This window comes from Carlito syrichta, unplaced genomic scaffold (assembly GCF_000164805.1).
Source record: "Carlito syrichta isolate Samal-C Ts95f unplaced genomic scaffold, Tarsius_syrichta-2.0.1 Scaffold301609, whole genome shotgun sequence".
Classification (NCBI taxonomy): domain Eukaryota; kingdom Metazoa; phylum Chordata; class Mammalia; order Primates; family Tarsiidae; genus Carlito; species Carlito syrichta.
Window position 1 is genome coordinate 415,425 of NW_007245705.1, and position 12,433 is coordinate 427,857.

Here is a 12,433-nt window from a genome sequence, read left to right on the forward strand (position 1 = left end):
GCGACCTAGTGATCCTGGTGAAAGGTCCCGCCGGCTGGAGTTCCCCCCAGAGAGGGGACACGGGGATCCCAGGAGAGGGGACAGTGGGGGCTCCCAGGAGAGGGGAGAGTGAGGGTTGCCCCAGGAGAGGGGGGGAGTCCCAGGAGAGGGGAGAGTCGGGGCTCCCGGGAGAGGGGAGAATGCGGGTTCTCCCAGGAGAAGGGAGGAGGGGTTACCAGAAGAGGGGACCGTGGTGACTGTCCCAGGAGATGGGTTCCCCCAAAAGAGGCGAGAGTGGGGGCTTCCCAGAGAAGAGAGAGTGGGAACTCCCAGGAGAAGGAGAGAAGGGGTTGTCCCAGGAGAGAGGAGAGTGGGGGTTCCCAGGAGAAGGGACAGTGGGAGCTCTCAGGAGAGGGGAGATGGTGTGTGGGGAGTGTGGAGGGGTGGGGGGTTGTCTCGGGAGGGGAGAGTGGGGGTTGTCCCAGGAAAGATGGGATAGTGGGGTTTCCCAGGAGAAAGGGGAGTGAGGACTTCCAATAGAGAGGAGTGTGGGGGCTCCCAGGAGAGGGGAGAGAGGGAGCTCTCTTGTTCCTCTGACCTCCGGCATCTTGCTGGCACCTTCAGTCTTCTCTGCTTTCCCCTTCTCTCCTTTTAGCTTCTCCTCCTCCTCCCTCAGACTCCTTTCCAACCACCGCATTCAGACTTGAGAAAGTCCCATGTAGAAACCAAGAACACCCCAAACCTTCCAAGAGATGAAGTGCTTTGTTTGATCACTTTTTGAGAGAAGGTGTCAAATGAGATAACAGGAGACTAGAAAACAAATAGTAAATTACTCCAGCACTCGACAACATGAGGGCTCTCTGCTCCTTTGATTACATTTCTCAGTGCTGCAGTGCAGAGGACAGAGCAGAGTCTCTGAGCTCCAGGGGGTAGGGAGCACTGCCATCCACCAACCCTATGACCCCAGAAAGTCATCTTCACTCCAGCTTTTGTTTCCAACAGTGTGAAATGGAGCTCTCCCAGGTCTGAAATTCTGCTGCTGACTTACCTATAGTGATCAATGAAACACTGTGTGTTGGTTGTGGACAGGGAAGCTTTTCCCACTTCTGTCTTTGTGCAGATATTTATTTTGAGTGTTTATTCTTTTGAAAACGTTTTAAAGATGCCTTTAAAATATGTAGTGGGAATCATAGGAAAGAGGCAAAAATGGGGAAAAGAGGAAAGGTCAGGGCCCAGCTGGCCCCAGTTTCCAGGATCTTTCAGATAAGTTGAAAATCTTCTGGATATTACCAGAATCTACAGTTAGCTATCTGGGGCCTCTGGTACCCAACGCCAAATAAGCCCAAAGAAAGAGGGAGTGGAAGTCTGAGTGGTCTCCCGAAGCAGGGAAAATAAGACACAAAGCTCCTAGACAGTAGTTTCCTAATCCTCTGTAAGTAAAGACTGTGTGTACCATGCGTGAAGCCAGTCCCAAGCTGCTTCCAAGGGAGGTCAGGCTTGCTGGCTTGCCAAGGAAGGTAATGTTGACCATAGGGTAGGCTCTGGATAAATAGAGAGGAAAGGAGGAGTCAGTGGGGGTGCTCTTCTGCAAAAACTTGTTGAAAACAAGCTGGACAAAGTGGTTCATGCCTGTAATCCAAGCATTTGGGGAGCTGAGGTGGGGGGATTACTTGAGTGCAGGAGTTTAAGGCCAGCCTGGGCAAAGTGACCTCATTTCTTCAAAAAAATCAAAAAATTAGCCGGATGTGGTGGCATGTGCCTGTAGTCCCAGCTACTTAGGAGATGTAGACAGGGGAATCCCCTGAGCCCAGGATTTCAAGATTTCAGTGAGTGTTGATTGTGCCACTGTACTCCAGCCTGAGTGACAGAGTGAAACCCTGCCTAAGTAGGTAAATAAATAACAAATAAATAAATAAGGCAAGTAAGTATCATGTGTAAAGGCAAGGTAGTTGATGAAAACAGGGTGCATATATAGCAATGCATTCTTTTGACCTGACTGACTGGGCAACTGGGTTATGGGAAAGAGAGATAGGGCAAGAAGTTGGTAAGAACTAAGGCTGTAGAAGACAAATGAACAGCAGTCTTGAAAATCTATTCTAGCTATGAACTCATGTCATCACCTGTGTAGTGCTTTACAGACTGTAAAGAACTGTCACAGAAATGCCACATTTAATCTGACAGAAGATACAGTTTTATAAATGATTGAATGTGAAGACAAAATTTTTTTTTTGAGTTGGAGTCTCACTGTCGCCTGGACTGGAGTGGAGTGGCCGCTCCTGGCCACCGCAGCCTCGACCTGCTGGGCTCCAGTGATCCTTCCGCCTCAGCCTTCCAAGTAGCTGGAACTATAGGCGCATGCTACCACGCCTGGCTAATTTTTTTGATTTATTGTAGAGATGAGGTCTTGCCTGTCCAGGCAGGTCTCGAACCCGCGGGCACAGGCAATTCACTCACCTCAGTCTCCCAAAGGCACAGGATTACAGGATGAGCCACCGAGCCCAGCACAAATGCTTTTTATAGATAACTGGAAGTTTAAGAACATGAGCTGAGTGTGTTGGCTCACACCTGTAATACCAGCACTTTGGGATGTCGAGGTGGGAGGATCGCTTGAGACCAGGTGTTTAAGACCAGCCTGGGCAACATAGTGAGACTCTGTCTCTACACACAAAAAAAAAAGAAGGGAAAAAGTCAGGCATGATGATGCAGTCCTGTAGTCCCAGGAGGACTGCTTGAGCCCAGAAGTTCAAGGCTGCAGCAAACTATGATTACACCACCGTGTTCCAGCCTGGGTGATAGAGTAAGGCTGTCTCTAAAGACAGACAGAAGGGTAGGGGGAGAATGGGTAGCAGGTTCAGTGTCGGTACCAACTGATTGTCATGAGGCAGCTGTAAGGAGAGGTAATTTTAGGGGTAAGAAGCTTAGACCAACTTTTAAAGTTTTGGAACTATTTGGAGAGAATGATGTTATCTAGATAGAGAGCAACCTTAGGAAACTGCACATAACATGCTAAGAATGCAAGAAATTAGAACTAGAAGGTATTTGGCAGTCGGTGATATAGATATGATATAAGGGACATGCTTTACATGGTGGAGTGAGTATATTGGGACTAGAAAAGGGGTTAAAGGTCAAACCGTAGGAGTTTCAGAGTCATGGTATGGGAAGGATGGCCTTGGTAAAAGTAGAGTTAGAAAAAGAAACAGTAGCATTTAAGAATATGATTAAAGAAGGGTTGGGTCCTGACCAGTGTCAAGTTTGGAATAAATGTCAAGAGGATAAAAACAAATGCAATCTTACTGAATCTGGCTCTAACACTAATGGTGATCTTAGGGAGTGCAGCTATGGTGGTTATTAGATTGTGAGGCTGAGGACTAAGCAGAGATTGAGAGTGTCTGGGATGGTAGTATAAAAAATCTGTTTAAAAAGCATGAGTATAAAAGGGGGCATTATTCCTTGCTAATTCTAAGGAAAGTCCACTGCCAACTGGTTCATCCACAACACTTACCCCACTCCCACCCATGAATCATTCTCCATGGTTCTATCTGTAGAGGTTTTAAAACATAATTGCAAACCAAAATCATTTCTTTCATCACAAGGTGAGGGTCCATGTGCCGTCCTGGGTAGACTTGTGAATACTTTGTCCAGTAGAATAAGACAGAACTGATGCTGTGTGGTTTCTGAGGCTAGATTGTAAAAATCCTTATAGTATCTGCTTTATTTACAACAACTTTTGCACTAGGAGTCCTGGGCCACCATGTAAAAAATCAAACTTCTCTGAAGCTGCTGTACTGGAAAGGCCTCACGTAGCCAAGGCACCAGACACGAGGGCATATTTATCTTGGACCCTTTATCTAAATAAGCCCATCTGCCAGTTAAATACCATCTAGTAATCTCCATCCATATCAAGAGAACAGAAGAATCACTCAGCTGAGCCCTGCCCACCTTCTCGACCCATAAACTGGTGAGATATAAAAAAATGGTTGTTGTTTTAAGGTGGCAAAAGATACCTGGAACACAAACTTTATGTTTAAGAAGTTGGGTGTGGCATGTATTCTCCCTTTGCCCCTTCCTTCAAAACCACCTTTATTATGAGGAGTTGGATGCCGTGGGTGGCAACAGAGATTTTGAATTTGGAATATAAAAAGAAGTCACAGACCATGTGCAGTAGCTCACTCCCATAATCCAAGAACTTTGAAAGGCTGAGGCAGGAGAACTGCTTGAGCATAGGAGTTTGAGACCAGCCTGAGCAACACAGTGAGAACCCATCTCTACAAAAAGTAAAAAAATTAGTCAGTCATGATGTTGTGGACCTGAAGTCTTAGCTACTCTGGAGGCTGAGGTGGGAGGGTTGCTTAAGGCCAGGAGTTTAAGGCTGCAGTGAGTAATCATAGCACCACTACACTCCCGCCAGAGCAATAGAGCAAGACCCCATCTTAAAAAAAAAAAAAAGTCATAAGACACATGTTTGCATGTTACAAAGGCAAAGTCTGACAAATTAGAGGACAGGGGGAGCGAAAGGGAAGGAAATATGAGAAATAGGTCTGTTAGAAAATAGGAAAGACTGTAAGCCAAAATAGGTAAGGACAGGAAGGGAGGGAGGAAATGTGACAGGACAAAGGACTGCTTTCTTTGAGACCATAAGAAAAAATGACAGCCGGAGCTTCTGGGTTATTGATATCGGGCTAGACGTGGACAGTTAAGAGACTTCCCTAGGAGATTATATTAGTTTAACTCAGTGGTGACTGAGCATCTGGGATGTGCTAGGCTGGCTTTCAGGGTCAAGGAAGAAACAAATGAAAACCTTACACAAGGAGACCCTGAAAGGTCACAGAAGTTCAGGATTCTGAGAATGGTCTGAATTCCAAGGAGCAGGCTGACAGCACCACTTCTGAGAGGCTCTGGGAAGGAGAAAGTTTGCCTCAGGTCGGAGAGAGCAGTAGGACAGAGGGTGCTATACCCCAGGGGTCAAATTTCTGCTCTGGTGGCACAAAGAAGACATGGAGGGGTAAAGAATAGGTCAGTGTGAGCAAAAGCAACTGGCCTTTTATGACCAAGGAGTGGAAGCATTTCCAAGTGTACCACATTCCCATTTCCTCTTTTAAAATTAAGGACACATTAATAAATGCCCTTGGCCAAACTGCGGTCCATCAGAAATCACGGAACAAAATGTCTTCCTATTTAACAAAACAGCATAACAATGCTTGACATTGAACAGCATTCTATACATCTCCATAATTCTCTCATTCTCTCATTAGAGGATAGGGGGAGCGAAAGGGAAGGAAATATGAGACCTCATTTTCTCTCATTGACCGGTGGGAAATAGCATGTAGTTACACAAGTAAGTGCTTAAATGACAGAAGAAACAATTTATACAAGGAGTAATACTTTTTTTTTTTTTTTGAGTTGGAGTCTCACTTTGTAACCCAGACTGGAGTGCAGTGGCATGCTCACAGCTACCGCGGCCTGATCCTTCCGCATCAGACTTCCAAGTAGTCAGAACTACAGGCACACGCCATCATGTCCAAATAATTTTTTTGATTTATTGTAGAGATGAGGTCTCAGCAAGTTGCCCTGGCTGGTCTCGAACCCCTGGGCTCAGTCAATCCTGTCGCCTTGGCCTCCCAAAGTGCTGGGATTATAGGCTTGAGCCACTGCACCCGGCTTAGTAATAAAAACTTTTAAAATAGGAGGGGAATATATTTACTATCATTAATAAAGAAACACACATATTTTACATCATAAATGAATACCTTGTCACTATCAAAATTTTAATTGCTATAACATTTATATAGTATACATCTTAAATTTGATATTACAAATATAAACAAATTATGGATGTTAAAATATCATAATAATGTCAATGCTATATTAGTGATGGCATTATAAATTGGCACAGTTCTCTTGGAAAACAATTTGGCAGTATACTTGAAGTCAAGAAAATATCTATATACTTGGATCCAGTAATTCTATTTCTAGATTTCTACCCTAAAATAATTAACTAAAATATGAAAGAGTCATATGTAGCCTGATACATATTACAGCTTAATATTTATAACAGCAAATTTATAACAGCAAATTTTGGGGAGCACCAATCTCAGCTTGGGATCTAGATGCGCAAGTCTGGAGTTGTCTCATGCACGTTAGTAGGGCATTAGGAATTGATTCGCAAGTGGGAAAGGAGACAGGAAAAGGGAAGAGCAAGGAGAGGACAGGGTTGGATTTTCTTGGTCCAGTCCAACTCAAAGAGAGTATTGTCAAGCTCCGTGTTAAGGAGAAAATATTCCATTTCTATGCTGATTAAGGTGGTAGAGTATAGTCATTAAAAGAACAAGAAGCCCATGTTCAAATTTTATCTTAGATACTTACTGACTATATAAGCATGGCCAAATTATGCAACTTTTCAGAATGTCAAATTCTTTGCTTTTATGGTAAAGATTTCTGCATCACGAGAAAGTCTTATTCCTTATTAATAGATCAGTCTTTATGCTAAGCACCTGATGTGCATAATTCTCATAACTTAATGAAAGAGTTATCCTTTTCATGCATTTAACAAACACTTACATGGCATTGAACAAGGGCCAGACACTGTTCTGAGCATATTATAAAATTTAACACATTTAGTCCTCATTACTGTCCTCTGAGGTATATATTTTCATTATCCCAACTTCACGGCTGAGAAAACTGGGTTAAGTAACTTCTCACCGATCACACAACCAGTAAATAGTACAGGAATGTCCTACGTGACCCCTGACTCTCAACTACTCTATGATATCCCAACTGCCCTCCCAATCTATTTAGGACATGATACTTTCCTATGATTTGAAGGCTTATAATGGCTAGCCATCCTATATATTTTTTAATACGTCATATCGAAAGCTAAAAAAAAAATACGTAATATACAGAGGGTGCCAAAAATTTAAGAAAGGAAAAAACTGTATTAAAATTTAGCACTCAATATATACCGATAAGAAAAGATGAATATAAGTCACATTTGACTTCTGCAATTATAAGAGATGCTCAAAGTGGTTGCCATCAGAGTCCAAACACCTCTGATTATAGCAAACTAAAGGTAATACATAGATAACATCACTTAAAATGTGTATACTTTTTTTGGCACCCCCCAGTATATCCATATCCCTAGTTTGTACAAAGGGTAATCAAAAAAAAGGTGGGGGGGCAGAAATTATCTTTTTGGAGGGCAAGCCCCTTTGTAGTACAGGCTACCTCCCATAAGTATCTTAGAAATCCATTGGCATCAGTTTCCCAGCTAGCTTGTTGTAAGAGGCTGCAATAGGCTTTAGTGAATTTTTTTTTGCAGATTCTTTCAACGTGTTTGCCCATTTCATGATGGGTGATTTATGAGTGAACCCGCCCACACCGCTCACGGGTGCGCTGTGTTCAGCAGTTTTTGACCAAAACCAGCATGACCTCCATGCCCCACCCGCCCTATTCTCCTGATGTAGCCCTGGGTGACTTTTTTGTTTGTTTGTTTCCACAAAATAAAAAGTCCTCAAAGGGAGATGTTTTGCTGATGTGGAAGAGGTGAAACAAAAAATGGCAGAAGCACTAAAAGGCATCAAAATAATTGAGTTCAAAAGCTGTTTTGAGCAGTGAAAAAAATGTCTCAAAGGTGTATGGCATCAAACAGAGAGTACCTTGAAGGTGAGTGAAGTTTAAACATGGAAGAATAAATACACATTTTAAATAAATACATTATGGAGTTTTTTTGGTACCCCTCATATATATTATTTAGTGACTTAAAAAGACAGCAATACACATTAAATATTTTGAGTTGAAAAATCACTTTTCTCATCTTCAGTAGAACCTATTGGAAGAGGTAGAAAAGGTGACATATAACATTTAGAAAAATGAGATTTATAGAGATTGAAGTCTGGTGGAAGGATCAGAGAATAAAAAGGAAGAAATGACTCAGAGAATAAGACATTACTATCTAAGATACTTGAAGGCATATTCAGTGGATACAGGTAGCTTTGTTCTGTACACAATTAAGGAAAGGAATTAGTGCTAAGGAGTGAGAACTCCTGGTAGACAGACCTTAGGTAAGTGTTAAAAATGGTCTAACAGTCAATGTGATCTGTGGATGGAATGTGATGCTGTTTTGGGTAGTGAGTTCTTCATCACAGCTTGTATTACGTTTCAGGCAGTTTAATTAATTCAGATCATTAGATTTATTGTCAGAGAGATGTAGATTTCAGTCTGCCATTTGCTATCTATGTGTCCTCAGGCAACTTACTGATGCTCTTTAAGTTTTTGTTTTCCTGTCTTTAAAATGGGCACAGTAATTATAATTATAGTGATATTGTGAGGATACGATGAAAGAATACCAGTAAAGATCATAGCACAATAACTAAAGAGTGTCACCTGGAAAGGGCATAGTAAGTAATGGCTACAATTACATTTTCTTTTTTTAGTTGGGGTCTTACTCTGTTGTCTAGGCTGGAGTGCAGTGGCCTGATCAGAGCTCACTGCATCCCTGACCTCCTGGGCTCAGGTGCAAGTACATTTTTTTTTTTTTTTGAGTTGGAGTCTCACTCTGTCACCTGAACTGGAGTGCAGTGGCCACTCCCAGCCACTGCAGCCTTGACTGCTGGGCTCCGTCAATCCTTCTGCTTCAGCCTTCCAAGTAGCTGGAACTACAGGCGTGTTCTACCACGCCCGGCTAATTTTTTGATTTATTGTAGAGATGAGGTCTCACCAAGTTGCCCAGGCGGGTCTCGAACCTGCGGGCTCAGGCAAACCACTCACCTCAGCCTCCCAAAGGCGCGGGATTACAGGTTGAGCCACTGAGCCCAGCTACAAGTACATTTTTTATTGATATAGTTTGGATGATCACTTTGCAAGTTGCTGTAGGGAACCAAAACACTGAGCTAAGGGTTTTACTAGAAAATGTGAAAGGGCCCTTCGCACCCTGCGATTCTACGAGTAAGTTGGTGATTCGGCAGCTCACCCTGGGATGCAGTTACTGAGCAGGTGGATCTGGTTTGGCTCCCAGAGGGTGAAATGGAGCCCTTCCAGCTGAACATTGGCCTCGGGGCTGCTGTGTGCCATGACTGCAGGACCTCTGTTTGGAGGGGTCATGGCTGCCAGGTGAGAGGTTACAGCCCAGTTCCAGGACTCTCTCCTTGCCTTGTTCCTCCTCTTTCTAATCTCCCAGACAAATGTAAATTGCAGTTGGTCCATGGTGCCTGGCAGAATGGACTTGGTGAAAGGTGAGGGATTGCAGGCCTAGTGTGAAGGGAGGCAGACTCTAGGGGAAGGAGCAAAGACGACCTGAGGTGACATTGCAAGCATTCTGTTGACGTCTGTGGTCATTTGCTTATTCCCAGCACTATGTGGAAGTCAGAGGACAAGCCAGGGGTCCTTCTCAGCCAGTGCCCACCTCTGTGAACGAGCCCCTGCTGTCCTTGTGTGGTCACCTAATGATCCTGAGTAGCTGGGAAGGATGACACTCTGACACTTGTAAAAAGATGCATTTTATTTCATCTATGACATGGTTCTGTATTTTGGAGGACAGAATACAGAAAAGAAGTCACTACTGGGGCTGAGCAGAGTGGCTCACACCTATAATCCCAGCATTTTGAGAGGCTGAGAAGGGAGGATTGCCTGAGGTCCGAAGTTCAAGACTAGCCTGACCAACATAGTGAGACTTCATCTCCACAAGAAAATAAAAAATTAGCGTGGTATGGTGGTGCATGTCTTTAGTCCCAACTACTTGGGAGGCTGAGGCAGGAGGATTGTACAAGCCCAGGCGGTAATGGCTACTGTGAATTATGATCATATCACTGCACTCCAGCCTGGATAACAGAGCAAGACCCTATCTGAAATCAATCAATCACTACCTTTAATGGTTTTCACTTTATTGTTTAAGCTATTATGTTGAGTAAAATGCATTATATGAGGGCAGACCCCAATAAGCCTGGAATTATTTTTTAGTACAGGCTTGTAGTACAGAGTTCCCCTGCTAGATAAGTGTTCTAGGAACTCATTGACACCAGTGTACCAGCTAGCATTGGTGTGAAAGACTGCATTTCAGAAGAAATGTCCTGAGTTGTAGCAAACAGGTGACTGGTTCTTCCATCATCACAATGCATTTGCCCACACCACGTTGAGTGTTCAGCAATCTTTGACCAAAAACGGCTTGACCTCCCTATTTACCCAATCTTATCCCGAGTGACTTTTTTTTTTTGCTTGTTTCCCCTGATGAAGTTCTCAAAGGGAAATGTTTTGCCAGTGTGGAATAAGTAAAAAAAGGCAGAAGCACGAAAAAGCATCAAAATGGACAAGTTCAGAAACTGTTTTGAGCAGTGCAAAAAGCATCTTGATAGGTGTATTGCATCAATTGGAGAGTACTTTGAAGGTGACTGAAGTTTAAGCATGTAAGAATAAATAGACTTTCTAAATAAATAAATTCTGACTTTAGGAGGTCCCCCTCATATGGTGAACAAGTAACAGGGAAGCTTCCATAGGACATTCCATGTCTCCCACATCTGAGCTGCCCTGGTGTTGTATCTGAAGAAAAATCAAAGACAATAAACAACTTGGGTATGGGCACTCATCATAATAGGCAAAATATACTCATATGTTTAAAATGCTCTCTTTTACATTCCCATGTGTGGTGAAAGTGATTATTTGGAAATATGTGACTAATTTTAGAATGTCTGCATCTCACAGACAAGACAAAAAGGTTCTACTCTATTATTCTTGTGATCTGTAGGATGATCTTTTGACCACTCTGCAGGAAGCTTTCTTTGCCCAGAAAATTTCGTAATGAAATAGATTACTTGGGATTTAGCTTACCTCAGAAATGGTCTTTGGAATTGTGATCCATCCCATGTTTCTGGGTCTTTGTCCTTTTGAGATGCGCCCTCTTTGTTAAGATCCTTTGCTAAAAACACACTTGTTAAGAATTTCTTGGTAGAATTTGAAGAGGATCAGCCTTTGGGGTATCTGTCTACTAGGAAGAGCTGTTCCAAGATTCTTGGAAAATTTGTTTATTCGATGAATGTCTAATTCCACTCACATTTATTGAGTACCCATTGCAGACTCTGTACTAAGGTCTGAGAAGATGGGCACTTTGATAGATGATTATGATACAATGATAACTGCAGAGTGAAAGATGTACCCAGGTGATTGGGAATCAGAGAAGAAGAGTACCTGACCCTGACTGACAGCATTTGGGAGGCTTCTTGAAGAAGGTACAGATGGATCCAAGTCTTGAAGAATGAGTAGGAGTTACCCAGGCAAGGGACAGGGACACGGGAACTGGGGAGTGAGGTCACACCAGGCCTATGACATAGAGCAGCCAAGACACGAAGTAAAGGAGCAGCACAGTAAATTTGGATAAATAAAAATTCATAGGTATTTCTGGACCATAAAAGGCAGGGCAGGGGAAAGCAAGAGATCAGACTTGAGTCTAAGGAGGCATGGCGAATTCAGAGGTTGTGATCCCTTTATATTGTAAGTAATGAGGAGATTTCAAGCGGGGAGGTGGCAATGGTAATTTTATGGTTTAGATAGATTTTTGTGGCTTTGGGATGGAGGTCTCAATGGTTTTAGAAAGACTCTGTTCCACGCCTCTCCTCTGGCTGCTGGTGGTTTGCCAGCAATCTTTGGAGTTCCTTTGCTTGTTGAAGCGTCCACCCCAATCTCTGTCTTCCTGCCATGGCATTCTCCCTGTGTGTGTGTGTGTGTGTGTGTGTGTGTCCAAATTTCTCATTTTTAAAAAGATGCCAGTCATATTGAATGAGGCCCTACCCTAATACTTCATCTTAGTTTAATTAATTATCCCTGCCACTTTCCCAAATAAGATCCCATTCTAAGGTACTGGGGGTTATGACTTCAACATATGCATTTTGGGAGGGAACACAATTCAACCCATAACAGGTGCCAATGAAAAGCCACAGTGGACTCTTTTGGCAAGCCTTGAGTCTGTATAGCACACACTTGGGTTAAGAACAAATAAACAACAACAACAATGGACACAGAGGAAACATGGTGGCAAAGAGAACATCTTTCTTTAGGAGCTAGAAGAAAATGTCAGAAAAGTCAAAAGCGATGTAAAGAAAACATGACTTCTGAAAAGAGGCAGAAAGTCCAAAGAGAAATCATGTTTAGATGAAAATTAAAAGAAGATTGTGATGTGGAGAAGTTGAGAAGAAAAGGGACCCAAAAATAGGATTTGGAAGAAACGTAGAGAAATCAACATTTCAGTAGTCAAAATGAAATCTAACTTGGCTATTGGTGGAAAGAACAAGCAATTTGCAGAGAGCTACTTAGTATTCGGAAATATTGTTGTATAGGGTTTTCCTCCTATATTTTCCCCTTTCCCTTCTCACTTAAGCAGGTAGCTAGCTTCATGTTCATTGTTTTTGGAAATGTACGGTAGGATGGAAAGGCACATTGTCCTGAAAATGCTTCCTTTTCACCCTCTGTTTCC